The sequence below is a fragment of the Eucalyptus grandis genome, chromosome 4 (genome assembly GCF_016545825.1).
Source record: "Eucalyptus grandis isolate ANBG69807.140 chromosome 4, ASM1654582v1, whole genome shotgun sequence".
NCBI lineage: Eukaryota > Viridiplantae > Streptophyta > Magnoliopsida > Myrtales > Myrtaceae > Eucalyptus > Eucalyptus grandis.
This window is the reverse complement of record NC_052615.1, coordinates 14,183,364-14,201,021: the sequence shown is the minus strand read 5'-3', so window position 1 is coordinate 14,201,021 and position 17,658 is coordinate 14,183,364. Positions and strand designations below refer to the sequence as shown.

Sequence of the window (17,658 nt, the reverse complement as noted above, 5' to 3'; positions counted from 1 at the left end):
ATGGTTTGGGTCAATGTGGGTCTACCCCATAAGATACCCCATCGATATAGATCATGGTACCGTTAGGATCGGAATGGTCAGAGAGAAGGCCCCATACCAGAATCGGAGATACCTCTATATATACTTGAGGTTTTAATTGACCGCAAAAGGATGGGCACGTGCTCGAAGTATTGGGGCGTGACAATGTCGGTTGCCAAGGGGGAGACCAATGCCCGGTGGTTACTGGAAGAGCCGATTAATTTCGGCTAATATGATACTGAAAAAGGAAAATGAAGTTCCACGTGTGGTCCATGACTAATACATGTGTGATGCTTGCAAAAAATGGGTTTGTTTGATATGTATTGTTAAGTACTTGTATCAATTTGAGCATATATTTGAATTGGGTCACTTAGTGCTTGAATGAGTTTAATGAGATGCGAGCATCCCTTTATATGACCAAAACGATCATAAGCCACGGATCCCTGGAAAGTTTGTTCATATGCACTAACTCATTGTCTTCGATTCTTGAAAGGACATAGAAAATTGAGAGCCTTTCATATGGATAAGCAAGGCAAGGCACGAACCTTGCTATTGATTTGCCATTGACAAATGGATGGTGACCTTGTATCCGACAATCAATGGCGAGATGTCTTCCTATAGGAGAAGGAATTTCTACTTATTGAGTTATCGACTCACTCTTATTGTTCTCACCATTCCAGGTGTATGATGGGTGAGCCAGGATCCAAGTAGGGAATGAATCTAGCATGAGGGGCGCGTTTAGGAGTAGCTCGATAGAGGAGCTAGGCTACCCCAGCCCTTTTGATTATATATGGAATGAAAATAAGTAGTTCAGGACTAGGATTGGTATGTAATCAAAACAGCTTTTGATGGGTGAATATGTATGTGCATGTGCTGCTTTTATTTGCTTGGCTTGCATGCATCTTGCCCGGCTTCCATGTATGTTTGTACGAGATTATTTATGATCTCTTTGGTATGTGCTTAACTAAAAATAAAAGACTTTCGGGACATTCAACGTTGCCTAAGGCGTTGATGTTAACCCGTCGGGTCATGCTCTCATGTCAGAAATGGGGTGGGGGTGTGACTCTGTGCCTTGTCTCTTGCTGAATATAATGAAATTTCTTCATGTGAAATAACTAAAAAAGTTTGGGATAGACTTCATGTTACTTATGAAGGGACTGATCGTGTAAAAAAGACAAAAGTAAACTTCCTGCTTGGCCAATATGAATTCTTCAAGATGATGTCAGGAGAGTTGATTGGAGATATGTTCAGTCGTTTTATAGAAATGGTAAATGGTTTGGCGTATCAAGGTCAGTCAATATCTGCCCCAATAAAGGTCAACAAACTTCTGCGAGGTCTCTCAAAAGATTGAAATCATGTTAATACCTCAATCCATGAGACTTATAGGATTATGCCACTTTCTGTTGATGAACTTATTGGCACTCTCCAATCCTACGAAGGGGAACAAATCATTTATGAAGATCTTGAAGGTAAGAAGTCCATTGCTTTAAAATTTAACGCTGATGCTGATGATACAAACTCAGAAAATGACATGGACGACGAAGAACTTGTTTTTATGATCAAGAAATTTAAAAAACTGAGTAGAAAATGAAGGAAATTCAGTGGACGAAAACAATATAAGTAGAATGGGCAACAAAAAAAAAAACAATGAAAGAAGATGATGAGTAAGGAAATATATGATTAATGGCATATTCAAACTCAGACTCAAATTCGGAATTAGAATCAAACTCAGAATCAAAGTTTGACTCAAACATAGACTCAAAATCCGACAAGGAAATCGAGGTAAGTCATTTAGAAATTTCTACTAAATTTTTTAAATATATAAATGAGCTTTGCTCAAATCTTAAATCTTCTCTTAAAAGGATTTTCATACTAAAAAGAAGAATTCATGGCTTAGGCAACTGGATCTTTCTCGAAAAGAAAATTTTGAAAATTTGCAAAAAGATTTTCTACAAACAAAAGAAAGTCAAGATTTACTTGTCAAAGAACATGATTTTTTAAAAATGAATTTTCAAATATTTCAACAAAATTTTCAAAGGGTTAAAAAACATTATAGCATATTCTTTCCATAGAAGGACCTTACTATAATAAGTCAGGACTTTGTTTTAATAAGGAAAGTGATTCTCTAATAGATTTTCCTAATGTCAAGGAGAAACTTAGACATTGACCTCCTAGACTTGTGTACAAGAATTATTTTCAAAGGATCTTTACAAAATCCATTGGTCGAAATGCCCTCAAGTGTTCAAATTATGAAAATTCATAACACTTTGAGAAAGAATATTCTAAAGTCTGGAGACTTGTTAAAAAAGATTGGGTAAAAATAGCATACTCTACTAACTCTCAAGGACCCAAGAAAATTTGGGTGTTAAAGAAAATATAAGTTGTTTTTGTAGGAAATAAAGGAAAAGAAGAAAGAGAATTTGGTAAGGAAGGTAAATTTTTTTCTCAATTTGATTCAGGCACATAATTCTCATTGTTCTTGATATTCGATATATCCTTGGTTTATTCGGATTTTATTATGATCGTATTCTATGATTTGTTTTATTTAAGGAAGAATCGTGTGATTTGTTTTTATGATTCGTGAGTTGAGATTTGATTTAATAAGTGTGATTGATTTGATATTTTGCTTAGAGACAATTGACTTTCTTTGGTTTGATTTTATGCTCTCAAATTTTGTCATATTTTGCAAAGTAGAAATTTGTTTTACGAGATATTAATTTATTATGCAAGATATTCTTAGATACTTAAGGATTTTATTCCATTTGATTTTATTGTGCTTTGACCAAGTGAGAATTTATTTTTCAAGATATTATTGTACATAATGTCCTTTCCTTAAATAATATGTTATGAAGAATTAAGAATTGATTATCTATGGAGATTTTTTATTTTGCTCAAACGAAAAGGAATGATCCAAATTTATGGATACCAAAAAGGAAATCAGTTCATTGCAAGAAATTCTATAAAAGAAGAATGATTGTGAATCTGTGCAAATTTTGGTGCAACCAAAAAGGTATCTCATGCAAGATTGACAATGATCATTTTTAATCAATGCAAATTTTTACTTGATTTTATGAAGATTATAGATGATTTGCCTATGAATTATATATGATTTATATTGCAAATATCTCGTCATAAACATAAAGCATTGTTTTTTTTTTAATTGCTTGATTTGGCACGTGATAGAAATAACTACTTTCTTTTTATGAAATGCATCAATAATATGTTTTTGAGTTTTTATGCTTAAGGAAATATCTTTGATCATGAAAGATATTATTGTATATTCATGGATACCCTTACTATATTCTTAGAATATGTCTTATATCTAGCGAGTTTGATCCACAAATCGAAGGAAGACATTACTTGATATATATATATATATATATATATATATATATATTTGCAAAGATTGTTATCTATTATACAAGAATTTGCAGGTGGCAAAAGAATCTTTCATGTGGATTTTGAAAAGCTTGATCCTAAAATTCTACAACGGCCACACTGCAATCGTGGATTTCAACGAGTTCTTAGCTTCCGACCTGCGAGTCGACATCTCTCAAGTCCCCATCGGTGATGGAGTCACCTTGTGTAGACGCCTGCGGTAGTGGAATTTAATGCAAATTGAAGCTTCGGTTACCCGTTTTAGATCCGGGACTTGTCCGAGCTACAGTCGATGCCATGGACACATTGGATTTTTGTGAAATTGACTCAGGCAAGATATCTTTGAATAAGGAGTTCATCGAACTCGTGAAAGGACATTGAATTTTAAAATGGCAGTCCGATTTTATCTTTTAGATAACCCGTGCGATGGATGAAACCATGGCATCAGCATACATGGATGAGCTCCATCAAATTTGACAGCTTTTCTGGTCAGCATCTATTCGCAATGAAGCTCGACTTGTCATTAATTTATGTTGTTTGATTACTAGGGCCACAGCTCTGATAGATGGGCGATGGGTATGCATGTCACTCTACTTAGAAAGTTAATTAAATAAAAGGCACATCAGGAATAAAGAAACCCACGCCCACAATAATGAATGGCTTTTGGAGGAGACCTTGAAAGCGCGTGGAGCAGTAGACTTGTCAAATGGATGATTTCGAGGTTCTGTATTATTTTCTGGAGATTCAAAATTCTCTTCCTTGCACAATGTTCTCGCAAATTATTGAACAAGTTGAGTAGCTCTGAATTTAAATATTTGATAATCTTATATATGCTATTCATTATATTTATTTATAGAAAATGCATTATATATTACGTGAATATTATAACATCACATTTGTGCAAAAAGTTTGTTGAGTTTATGCAGATTAAATTCGAGACAAGCTTGATTGAAGAAAACAAATTTCTGTGTGGAATTTCAAAAAGCAAATGATCATTGTGGATGTTGCTACAAAGGAAATAATGGAAAAATATTCTGGTCACAAGCTGCAATTAGTACTATTAGCAAATATTGTCATGATAACAGGAGGAGAAAGTGAATCTAAAATAAAGAGAAAGAATCGTAATCACCTCAAAAAGGTAACAATTTGAGGGGGAGCATTGATTAATTATAGAAACAACTTTTTGGATTGATCATGATTTTGATTATTATGAAAGGAATGGAAAGGAAGGCCTAGTGGTTGAAGGTGATGGCGCTTTCCCACTAAGAGGTACACACACGGCCTAACAATCATTTACATAGTTGCTGGCAAGTGGACTTGAGGAGCTCCATGAAGAAAGCGGTACTGCAGAATCCGATTTTTCTAGTTAATGGCCCCACAGCTTTTTGCAGGGTTGAAGATTTTGTCTCCACTATTCAGCATAGGTTTTCCATGTCGGATCTCCATCATCTCCACCTAAGCCACTTGTTCTTCGTATCAACAATTTTCTTGTTCTTGGTCATGAGATTCTGAGGATACGTTCAGTCGACTTTCATTTCTTAAATTTCATTTGAAGTATGGAGCATCTTGAATTTCATTTAGTATATGCATATTCACATTCGAACTCAAGTAAAATCATATGATTTTTGCGAAAAATTACCATTCAAGAGAAAATGCCATTTCAAATGAGCACTTAAGAATTCCCCATTAACTTGTGACTCGATAAAATTGGTCCATAATTCATCCTCAATTTATTTTGATCTTCTTATAATTCAAAACGTTCGAAACTTTCATGATGCACCACTATGTGCAGCATCACAATTTAATGCATTAAGATCTGGAGCAACCGCATTTATTACTTTGTATCAAAGTTAACATCCTTAGTCAATCATAATTTCCTTGAACTATGTCCTGGGCTAGTTATTTCTATTAAGCATCCTTATTTAAAGGAAAAAGAAATTACTTCTGCCATCTAATGCCTGAACCCCATTAGCCCAATTTTATCTTTCTTCTTCATGAACCACAAGAAAAACCTCTAACTTCCCCCTAAAGCTAAAACGGCAAGTACCGAAACCCTAATCTTTCACCACCTGTTCCTCGTCTCGGAGGCTGCGGACGACTAAAGTCACGAAAGCCAATCCCACGCCAACTTCCAGCCGCCACTGCACCCGTCAAGCCGTGCGCGAGAGGTGGAGGATGAAGAGGACGAACGGACATGGCATCTTCAGTGATGAACATTGAGTGGGTGGGTCCAGTCGTCTCCACTGAGATCACATGGCTACAGCCCCAACTCTCTCGGTCCACTCGCACGAGGCGGCGACGGAGGGGACGGTGGGGGAGGAACGAAAAGGACATGTCAGAGGGGACTCTGCCTTCTGGACGCTTACCGAATTGAGTCATCGACTCATCGCCGTCCGTTTCAGTCTGCAAGAAGAGAAACAACGTGCGAACCAAGCCGTTGGAAAAGGACTTAGAGACTTCAGAGTTGTCCCTGAAGTCGGGCATGGTTCGGGGTCCGGCCGGTTCTCTCAAATGGGTCAAACCGGATTTGCAAATCATTGTTGTGATAGACCTGATCAATAAGTGAATCATTTCTATTTTAGTGTCTTAAGAATTTCCATTCAAGATTTCTCGTAATGAAAAGGTTAATGTATATTATGTTTTGTTCATTAAATTGAATGGGTCTAAATAAGCTTGGCCAGGCCAAGTGAGCGGGTCATATTTAAGAATTGAATTTACTTATCCAGGCGCTGTCCATTTTGCTATCCTACAGAATCTATATATATAATTAAATATATTCACATTAAGAAAGTAAGCATTTAGGCATCTGTCTATAGTTATTAATGATTTTTTTTTTTTTTTGGGTGTAACTACTGAATTCCATAACAATACATTCTCCAATAAATGAGAAGTAACAATTTAGTACAATTTTTTTGCCATGACTAATAAGTTTTCATAACAATTTATTGGTCAGCAGCAATTTTTATAGATGATTAATAACATTTATGTGAAAAAAGTATTGGTTTCTTTAAGTTTGTTTGCTAATGTAGGTTGAGTAACCTTTCATGTAATTGTGTATGTTTCGATTTACTAGTAACTTTTTCAAGTGTTGAGGGGAAAATTACTTCCAGCCTAACAAAATTGGCAATTTTGATGTATAGCTAGTGACTTTTCAAATTTAAATTAAATTGCAACATATTAGTAAGCATACTAAGTAAGTCTTACATTAAGTTCAATGATTTTTCATAAGAGAAGGTTGTTTTCACATCTCTTTGGCTATTACAAGCTAGTGGAAATTTATTTTTAACTTGTAGAATAAATTAGGTTAATTTTAGAATTTCCCAATACACAGAATATATCACTCAACCTTGGTAACTTATTTTGTATATGTTAACATCATACACTTTGTTCTTTTTCGGCCTCAATTAGACCCAAAACTCCATCTTGGGCTTCTTATTGTACTTGATTTGATGGTGCTGCTAGGTGCACTTTCCATCAACTTGGAAGGGTAGAATAGTCAACTCACATTGTCTTGCAATTTTCACATCAAGAAAATAGCAGACTCATTTTCATTTTCACTTGCCATTGTCACCTAATACTTCACTTACTCCCATTGTTTTCTATGGCCTTGAAAATTGGATAATAACAACACAGGTGCCATAACTTTTATAACTTTCTTTTGCTCACTTGAATACTGCAAATTCGAAAAATCAATTACTCAGGTGCCATCGGTGATTTTCCTTGCTAAAAAATTTGATGTGGATGTCAATTGTCCTATGTGGCTTTACTGGTGTTGAGGTAGACAATAAATAAAAAATTCAAAAAATTCCATGTCAAAATGGAAAATTAATAAAATAAAAAAAAATCCAGGTGCGATGATTTGCCGAGAATGACACTCAAGTAATTGATTTTACTTCGATGTGACACTTAAGTGAGAAAAAAATGAAGTTATAATGCTCAAGTGAGTACTATATGAAAGTTGTGACACTCATGTTATCCTTATCCTACATATTTTTATTTATAAGTAAAAAGGTTAGAGATGGCCAATCAATGTAGCTATCCCTCTCAGTTTTACCACAAGGGTCCCATGCAAAGAAATGCTCGGCATTAAGAATTCTTTATAAGACATATTACAAGAAGTAGGTACCATTTATATAAAACTAAGTACTTCTCATGAATGAGGCCCATTGAATATAAAATCCAAAATATTTTAAATTTAATTTTCAACAAAATTGAAATTAAAATATCATCAAAACAATTATTTAATATTAATACATAAGTAGTATTAATTTAAGATTCCTCATTCACCTATCATTTTTCCAAACCACTGTATGGCTCTTGACTCTAGAAACCTATTGTACATTCTCCTTATTTTACTCACATAAACTCAAATATAAATGTTGATACCTGATTTTTTCTCAAATAGATATTTAAAAAACAGTAAACGCATGAGAGAGGCCTGGTTGGGCCGAATTCGAGCTTGGCCCGATCGGCCTCTCCTTCCTTCCCCACATGGGCCAACGCCCGACCCTTCCTTCTCTTTCCTTCCTTTTTCCACCCGTGCCCAGCCTTTCCTTCCCTTCGGCCTGGTTAGTTTCACCGGTTAAGCTAGGTTATGTCTACTTCCTCCGATCATGTCTTATGCATGAACCCCGAGCCAAATAAGATAATTGATCATGGTTAAATTTAATTAGTCTATGATGACAAGGCCTTCAGAACTTAGATATTTTTCAAGTTGTATTTAATGCCTTCATCATGTAGTAAATTAAGGAGCACGGACACCTGGCACATTGAGACTTTACATCAGAAGATAAGATTAGATTTGGACTTAAAGCCATTAATAAAGGGGACACGTCAGCCTTGAAGAATCAAAATTTCTTGGAAAAATAAGTGTGAACAAGTGTGAACAAATGTGAACGTATTAAATAAAGTGGGGAAAAGAATATCCCTATGGCCTAGGCTCATTAATATCCTAGAATTTAAGTGTGAGTTGTAGACTTTGGAACCTACAAAGGAGAGGTCACATGTAGAGAGAGAAAGGAGAAGGCCAAGACAAATCCAACTTTGGACCAAGACGGGTCTACCTTATTTCTTTTGAACGTTAGCCAATAAATAACCGAGACAAGTGTCCAAGCTAGTATAGAGACTAGTTAGGATCTTGGGAGATAAGATTGTATAGTCATAGATGAGCCTTGATTCAGTGAGAACACTTCTCTTTTCAATTAGAATTTACCTTATTTAATGTTCGAAATTTATGAACCTTTGTTATTTTCCCATTTTACAGAGCTTTTTATGTTACGAATTTGGAGATACTTTCTGTATGAAAGTTGTTAAAAAAAATCTTGATATATAACATGATTAAATTTCATATTTTTCTAAGGTGAAATGGTTGGGACAAAGGCCCAATCAATTACCATATACAACTTGCCCAGTATAGTGGAAACGGTAACCAAGTTGCTTTCTCGAATTTTTATATAATCTTCCCTTATGAATTTTGACATTCTTCATTCACAAAATTTTTAAATGGTATCCATATCTACAAAATATTAAAATTTCAAAGAGTTTTCTGAAAATTTGAATTTTGAAATGAGTCTCTCTCTCTCGACGGTTGAATCTGCTCGACGGATAAAATTTTAGGTTGTGTTCAATGATTTTCTGTTCTTTCCACATAACGAATTTTGCTTGGATTCCTTCATGAAAAATGTTTTATAAGGTCTTCTCTACAACATTTTAAAATTATATAATTTTTCGTGTCCATTTGATAAGGTAATGGTACTAATTTCGAAAGTTACTAAAAAATGTTTTGCCTTTGAATGGAGAACCACACGCCCGACTTGGAGGGGAAGGGAGATGCACTCCTAACTAGAGGAAGAAGCCAATCTAGAGTTTTCTTGACTTGAAGATAAGAATGCATTAAATGCTTTTGGAATCTAGCTAATTAATGAGCTTAATTAATCACATGCTCATGTGTTTAATTTGGAAACCAAATTGTCCAAAATCCAAGTTTCTTGATGACCAAATCTTAGATAAATCTTAAGGTATGATGGCCCTAGATTATAGCCTTGATAAGCAAGGCAAAAACCAACCAATTAAAAGAAGATATTAGGCATTAAAGGGGCTTATGTGTCCCTTAGGTGCCATAGGCAATAACGAGCCTAGATTGAGCCTTGGAGAGTAAGCATATAGGTGGACTAATCACAAGCCAATACCAAAGGACCAAGGTGCCAACTTGGAGAAGATAGGTAGGCCAACTTGTCATTTAGTTGTAATCATAAGTTTGCATAACAATCTAAGAGGAAGAGGCTTTTAAATAGGAGAATGCATCATCACATTTGGAGGCATAACCATTCTCTTCTAATTTCTCCTTTCCTCCCTTCTCTTCCAAGCCGCCCTAGACCTCAACCAACCACCAAAGAAGCATCTTGGAGCTTGGTCTAAAAAGTAGTAAGTAGATTTTCCTAACTTTTCGATAGAGCGATGTGCTATGTTTATCGATTTTAGGATCACGTCATCGTTTGCCTATGGTGGCTTTGTATTGTTAAGCTTGTTGTATTTCTATTGCTTGTTGTTGTATTAAGTAAGTTCATGATGTTGCATGTGTGTCGAGCACACCCGGATGACGAGGAGTGGTCTCGATGGCTATGGACAATGCTAAAGCCTAACCGAATGGTTCAAAGTCAAAGTCACGAGCCCAAATTTCATCGGGCATGAGTTTGATTTAATAAAACAAAATAGTCGTTCATTAGTTCACTTTGCATGGCACACACCTTCGAGCCTTTCATTTGGCTAAAAGTTTAAACATAACATAAATCGGATGATGCTTCAAATGCATGGACACACAATGGACTTATATGCCAATGTCGGGGGAATGCTGGGTCGTTGCCCGGGGTAAAGCCTCGAATGCCATCCCGATATTGAGATTGTGGACAATGCCGGCCCGGGTGAGGTCGATTCCTAAGGGTTGCCCTGGATGCCGTCCAGATAATGAGATCAAGACGATGTCGGTTGCCAAGAGGGGGACCGATGCCTGGTGGTTACTAGAAGAGCCGGTTAATTTCGGCTAATATGATATTGAAAAAGAAAAATGAAAATCCACGTGTGGTTCATGACTAATACACATGTGATTGCAAAAGCTGGGTTTGTTTGATATGTATTGTTAAGTCCTTGTATCAATTTGAGCATATATTTGAATTGGGTCACTTAGTGGTTAAATGAGTTTTGTGAGATGCGAGTATCCATTTTTATGACCAAAATGATCATAAGCCACGGATCCTTGGAAAGTTTGTTCATATGTACTAACTCATTGTTTTTTATTCTTGAAAGCACATAGACAGTTGAGAGCCTTTCATATGCATAAGCAAGGCAAGTCACAAACCTTACTATTGATTTACCATTGACAAGTGGACGGTGACCTTGTATCCGACGATCGACGGTGAGATGTCCTCCTATAGGAGAATTAGGGATTTCTACTTACTAAGTCATCGATTCACTCTTATTGATCTCACCATTTTAGGTGTATGATGGGTGAACCAGGGTCCAAGAAAGGAATGAATCTAGCATGGGGGTCACTTTTGGAAGCAGCTCGGTAGAGGAGCTAGGCTACCCCAGCCCTTTCAATTATATATGGAACAAAAATAAGTAGCTCAGGACTAGGATGGGCATGTAATCAAAACAGCTTTTGATGGGTGAATATGTATGCGTATGTGTTGCTTTTATTTACTTGTCTTGCATGTGTCTTGCCTGGCTTCCATGTGTGTTTGTATGGGATTATTTATGATCACTTCCGCATGTGTTTCACTAAAGATAAAAGACTTTCGGGACGTTCGACGTTGCCTGGGGCGTCGATGTTAACCCGCTGAGTCATGCTCTCGTGTTAGAAATGAGGCGGGGGTGTGACATTGTGTCTTGTCTCCTACTGAATATAATGGAATTTCTTCATGTGAATCAACTAAAAAAGTTTGAGATAGACTTTATGTTACTTATGAAGGGACTAATCATGTAAAAGAGACAAAAGTAAACTTCCTACTTGGCTAATATGAATCATTCAAGATAAAGTCAGGAGAGCCGATTGGAGATATGTTCGGTTGTTTTACAGAAATTGTAAATGGTTTGACGTATCAAGGTCAACCAATTTCTACCCCAATTAAGGTCAACAAACTTCTGTGAGGTCTTTCAAAAGATTAGAACCATGTTAAGACCTCAATCTAGGAGACTCAGAGGATTATGCCACTTTCTGTTGATGAACTTATTGGCACTCTTCAATCCTACGAAGTGGAACAAATCATTTATGAAGATCCTAAAGGTAAGAAGTCCATCGCTTTAAAATCTAACGCTGATTATGATGATACAGACTTAGAAAATGACATAGACGACGAAGAACTTGCTTTTATAATCAAGAAATTCAAAAAGCTAAGTAGAAAATGAAGAAAATTCAGTGGAAGAAAACAATATAAGTAGAATGGGCAGAAAAGAACAATGAAAGAAGATGATGAGCAAGGAAACATATGCTTAATGGCACAGTTAGACTCAAACTCAAATTGGGAATCTGAATAAGACTTAGAAGCAGAGTCGCACTCAAACACATACTGGAAATCTGACAAGGAAATCGATGTAAGTCTTTCAAAAATTCCTTCTAAAGTTTTTAAATATATAAATGACTTTGCTCAAATCTCAAATATTCTCTTAAAAGGATCTTCGAACTAAAAAAGGAGAACTCATGGCTTGGGCAACAGGATCTTTCTCAAAAAGAAAATTTTTAAAATTTGCAAAAACATTTTCTACAAACAAAATAAAGTCGAGATTTACTTGTCAAAGAAAATGATTCTTTAGAAAATGAATTTTCAAATATTTCAACAAAACTTTCAAAGAGTTCAAAAACATTAGCGCATATCATTTCCATACAAGTACTTTACTATAATAAGTCGGGACTTGGTTTTAATAAGGAAAGTGATTCTTTAATAGATTTTCCTAATGTCAAGGAGAAACTTAGACAAATACCTCCTAGACTTGCATACAAGAAGTATTTTTAAAGGATCTTTATAAAACTTGTTGGTCGAAATGCCCTCAAATGTTCAAATTGTGAAAATTCGCAGCACTTTGAGAAAGAATGGCCTAAAGTCTGGAGACTTGTTAAGAAAGATTTGGTAAAAATAGCACACTCTACTAACTCCCAAGGACCCAAGAAAATTTGGATATCAAAGAAAAGATGAGTTGTTTTTGTAGGAAATAAAAGAAAAGAAGAAAGAGAATTTTGTAAGGAAGGTAAATTTTTTTCTCAATTTGATTTGGGCACATAATTCTCATTATTCTTGATATTCGATATATCCTCGGTTGATTCGGATTTTATTATGATCATATTCTATGATTTGTTTTATTTAAGGAAGAATCATGTGATTTATTTTTGTGATTCGTGAGTTGAGATTTAATTTAATAAGTGTGATTGATTTGATATTTTGCTTAGAGACAATTGAGTTTCTTTGGTTAGATTTAATGCTCTCAGATTTTGTCATATTTTGCAAAGTAGAAATCTGTTTTACGAGATATTAATTTATTATGCAAGATATTCTTAGATACTCAAGGATTTTATTCCCTTTAATTTTATCATGCTTTGACCAAGTGAGAATTTCTTTTTCAAGATATTATTGTGCATAATGTTCTTTCCTTAAATATTATGTTATGATGAATTAAGAAAGAATATTTGATTATCTATGGAGATTTTTTATTTTGCTCTAACGAAAAGGAATGATCCAAATTTATGGATACCAAAAAGGAAATCAGTTCATTGCAATAAATTCTATAAGAGAAGAATGATTGTGAATCTATACAAATTTTGGTGCAATAAAAAATGTATCTCATGCAAAGCTTGACAATGATCATTTTTAATCAATAGTATATTTCAAACATATACCATGAGTAAGAGAATAATTTATTTTTTTTATCATCCCGCCTTGCAAATTTTTATTCGATTTTATGAAGATTATAGATGATTGCCTATGAATCAAATATGATTTATATTGCAAATATCTCTTGTCATAAACATAAAGCATTGCATTTTTTTTAATTGCTTGATATGGCATGTGATAGAAATATCTACTTTCTTTTTGCGAAATGCATAAATAATATCTTTTTTAGTTTTTATGCTCAAGGAAATCCCTTTAATCATGAAAGATATTATTGCATATTCATGGATACTCTTGCCATATTCATAGAAGATATCTTATATCTAGCAAGTTTGATCCACAAATCGAATGAAGATATTACTTGATATATATATATTGCGAAGATTGTTATCTATTATACAAGAATTTGCAAGTGGCAAAATAATCCTTCATATGGATTTTGAAAAGCTTGATTCAAAAATTGTGGAGGTTCTATACTATTTTTTGGAGGTTCAAAATTCTCTTCCTTGCAAAGTTCTCGCAAATTATTGAACAAATGCCTAATGTGTTGTACAAAAATTTGAGTAGCTCTAAATTTAAATATTTGATAATCTTATATATGCTATTCAATTTATTTATTTATAGAAAATGCATTATATATTACGTAAATATTATACCATCGTACTTGTGCAAAAAGTTTGTTGAGTTTACGCCGATTAAATTCGAGATAAGCTTGATTGAAGAAAACAAATTTCTGCATCGAATTTTAAAAGACAAACGATCATTGCAGATATTGTTGTTAGGAAGGAAATAGTGGAAAAATATTATGCGCAATGTGCACAAGCCGCAATTAGTACTATTAGCGAATATTGTCATGATGACAAGGTGAGAAAGTGAATCCAAAAAAAAGGGAAAGAATCGTTATCAACTCAAAAAAGGCAACAAATTGAGAGGGTGCATTGATTAATTATGGAAAAATCTTTTTGAATTCATCATCATCTTAATTATTATGGAAGGAAGGAAAAGAAAGGCCTAGTGGTTGAAGGTGATGGTGGTTTACCACTAAGAGGTACTCACACGGCCTAACAATCATTTACATAGTCGCTGGCTAATGGACTTGAGGAGCTCCATGAAGAAAGCGGTACTGCAGAATCCGATTTTTCTAGCTAATGGCCCCACAGCTTTTTGCAGGGTTGAAGATTTTGTCTCCACTATTCAGCATAGGTGTTCCATGTCGGATCTCCATCATCTTCACCTAAGCCACTTGTTATTCGTATCAACAATTTTCTTGTTCTTGGTCATGAGATTCTGAAGATACGTTCAGTTGACTTTCATTTTCTTCTTAGCGTCTTAAATTTCAGTTGAACTATGGAGCATCTTGAATTTCATATAGTATATGCATATTCACATTCAAACTCAAGTAAAATCATTTGATTTTTGCGAAAAAATACCATTCAAGAGAAAAGGCCATTTCAAATAAGCACTTAAGAATTCCCCATTAACTTGTGACTCGATAAAATTGGTCCATAATTCATCCTCAACTTTTTTTGATCTTCTTATAGTTCAAAACATTTGAAACTTTCATGATGCACCACTACGTGCAGCATCACAAATTAATGCATTAAAATCTGGAGCAACCACATTTATTACTTTGTATCAAAGTTAACATCCTCAGTCAATCATAATTTCCCTGAACTATGTCCTGGGCTAGTTATTTCTATTAAGCATCCCTATTTAAAGGCAAAAGAAATTACTTCTGCCATCTAATGCCTGAACCGCATTAGCCCAAAATTATCTTTCTTCTTCGTGAACCACAAGAAAAACCTCTAACTTCCCCCTAAAGCTAAAACGGCAAGCACCGAAACCCTAATCTTTCTCCACCGGTTCCTCGTCTCGGACGCTGCGGACGACTAAAGTCACGAAAGCCAATCCCACGCCAACTTCCAGCCGCCACTGCACCCGTCAAGCCGTGCGCGAGAGGCGGAGGATGAAGAGGACGAACGGACATGGCATCTTCAGTGATGACCATTGAGTGGGTGGGTCCAGTCGTCTCCACTGAGATCACATGGCTACAGACGTCTCCACTGAGATCACATGGCTACAGCCCCAACTCTCACGATCCACTCGCACGAGGCGGCGACGGAGGGGACGGTGGGGGAGGAACGAAAAGGACATGTCAGAGGGGACTCTGCCTTCTGGACGCTTACCGAATTGAGTCATCGACTCATCGCCGTCCGTTTCAGTCTGCAAGAAGAGAAACAACGTGCGAACCTACGGAATCTATATATATAATTAAATATATTCACATTAAGAAAGTAAGCATTTAGGCATCTGTCTATAGTTATTAATGATTTTTTTTTTTTGGTGTAACTAATGAATTCCATAACAATACATTCTCCAATAAATGAGAAGTAACAATTGAGTACAATTTTTTTCCATGACTAATAAGTTTTCATGACAATTTATTGGTCAGCAGCAACTTTTATAGATGATTAATAACATTTATGTGAAAAAAGTATTGGTTTATTTAAGTTTGTTTACTAATGTAGGTTCAGTAACCTTTCATGTAATTGTGTATGTTTGGATTAACTAGTAACTTTTTCAAGTGTTAAGGGGAAAATTACTTCCACCCTAACAAAATTGGTAATTTTGATGTATAGCTAGTGACTTTTCAAATTTAAAATAAATTGCATCATATTAGTAAGCATACTTACATTAAGTTCAATGATTTTTCATAAGAGAAGGTTTTTTTCACATCTCTTTGACTATTACAAACTAGTGGAAATTTATTTTTAACTTGTAGAATGAATTAGGTTAATTTCAGATTTTCGTAATACACTTTCGAGATTATATCACTCAACCTTGGTAACTTATTTTGTATATGTTAACATCATACACTTTGTTCCTTTTCAGCCTCAATCAGACCCAAAAGTCAATCTTGGGCTTCTTATTGTACTTGATTTGATGGTGTTGCCAAGTGCACTTTCCATCAACTTGGAAGGGTAGAATAGTCAACTCACATTGTCTTGCAATTTTCACTTCAAGAAAATAGCAAACTCATTTTCATTTCCACTTGCCATTGTCACCTAATACTTCACTTACTCTCATTGTTTTCTGTGGCCTTGAAAATTGGATAATAACAGCACAAGTGCCATAACCTTTATAACTTTCTTTCGCTCACTTGAATACTATAAATTCAAGTGAGTGAAGGGTAAGAAGAAAAGGAAAGGAAAAGAAAAGAAAAGGAAATTAAAAAGGACAAAATGGGGAAGACGTTCATGCCATAACTTTTTTTTTTAAATGAACAAGATTAGGTACCGAAACAACATTAATTGGTTAATTAGTGTAATCAAGTTCCTAACCTTAAATTTTTTGATTGCGTAAGAAATAAGGTGTACTCTCATGCCTCATTTGATTTCTAACCGACCACAATAAGTTAGTAGCGACTCTTTATTGCGAAATTCTTAAGAACACCCCAATGTCGCATGAGATATGGGCTTGGGAGAGCCCGTGCCTAATCATGGGTCTTATCCGTTCTTTAGGCAATACCCCTAAATCTATTTAATAAAAAAATTAAAAATATCCATGTAAAAATGGGAAATTAATAATAAAAAAATCCATGAAGGACGATTTGCCGGAAATGTCACTTAAATGATCGATTTTTCTCCAATGTGACATTTAAGTGAGTGAAAAATAAAGTTATTACACTCAAGTAAGTGCCGTATAAAAGTTATGGCACTTGTATTATTCTTCTCCCAAGAAAGTGTATTTGAAATGGAAATTTAGAGTACTATCCCCATTAAAAAAAAATGGAAGAATATGCTTATAACTCTCTTCTTTACCCTAATGTTTTTAATTTGGGGGTCATTGAAAGGGCTAAGTGACTTGTGCAAAGCAAAGAGGAGAGAGAGTTAGCTAACTATTTTTACCAAAATTGAGTGTTTTTACGTATGCTGACGTACATATTTCGCCTATAATCAAATTGATTACTAGATTTCTATGGCAAGGTTGTCATTGCACCTTGACATCACTAAATACATACACAAAACCTCATATCTTCACCACCCCGACATCATTACTCTCGCCACCACCGCTTTGGATGCGACCAACATCTAATGTCAGGTGTGTGCTGATGAACTTGATGAAATTGTTCTAGTTATCAATTTTTGATGGCAACTAGTACCTACTTCACCTTTGCTAGTGGGATCTTTACCGAGTGGATCAAGTTGTGATGCCTGTTGCAACTTGCAAGTGATTGGTGGCTTTGCTGCTAGATTTGAGTGACTTTTATTGACGCGTTCTGGATGCTGACTGAATCTAGCTTGTCTTCGATATATCCTCCTTCTTAATCCTCAATTGTTGGTAACCTATCCTTAGGTTAATCTTGGAAAATATCGAAGCTCCC

The 17,658-nt window shown here is 35.1% G+C and overlaps 1 long non-coding RNA gene across 1 annotated transcript; it reads left to right on the top strand.

Annotated features, from left to right (window-relative positions):
* Positions 1–9,736: 9,736 nt before the first annotated feature.
* On the top strand, positions 9,737–11,188 carry LOC104441122. The gene is made up of 3 exons (XR_724856.3): positions 9,737–9,819; positions 10,699–10,807; positions 10,889–11,188. It is a non-coding gene; the product is annotated as an uncharacterized LOC104441122 (long non-coding RNA).
* Positions 11,189–17,658: the final 6,470 nt, after the last annotated feature.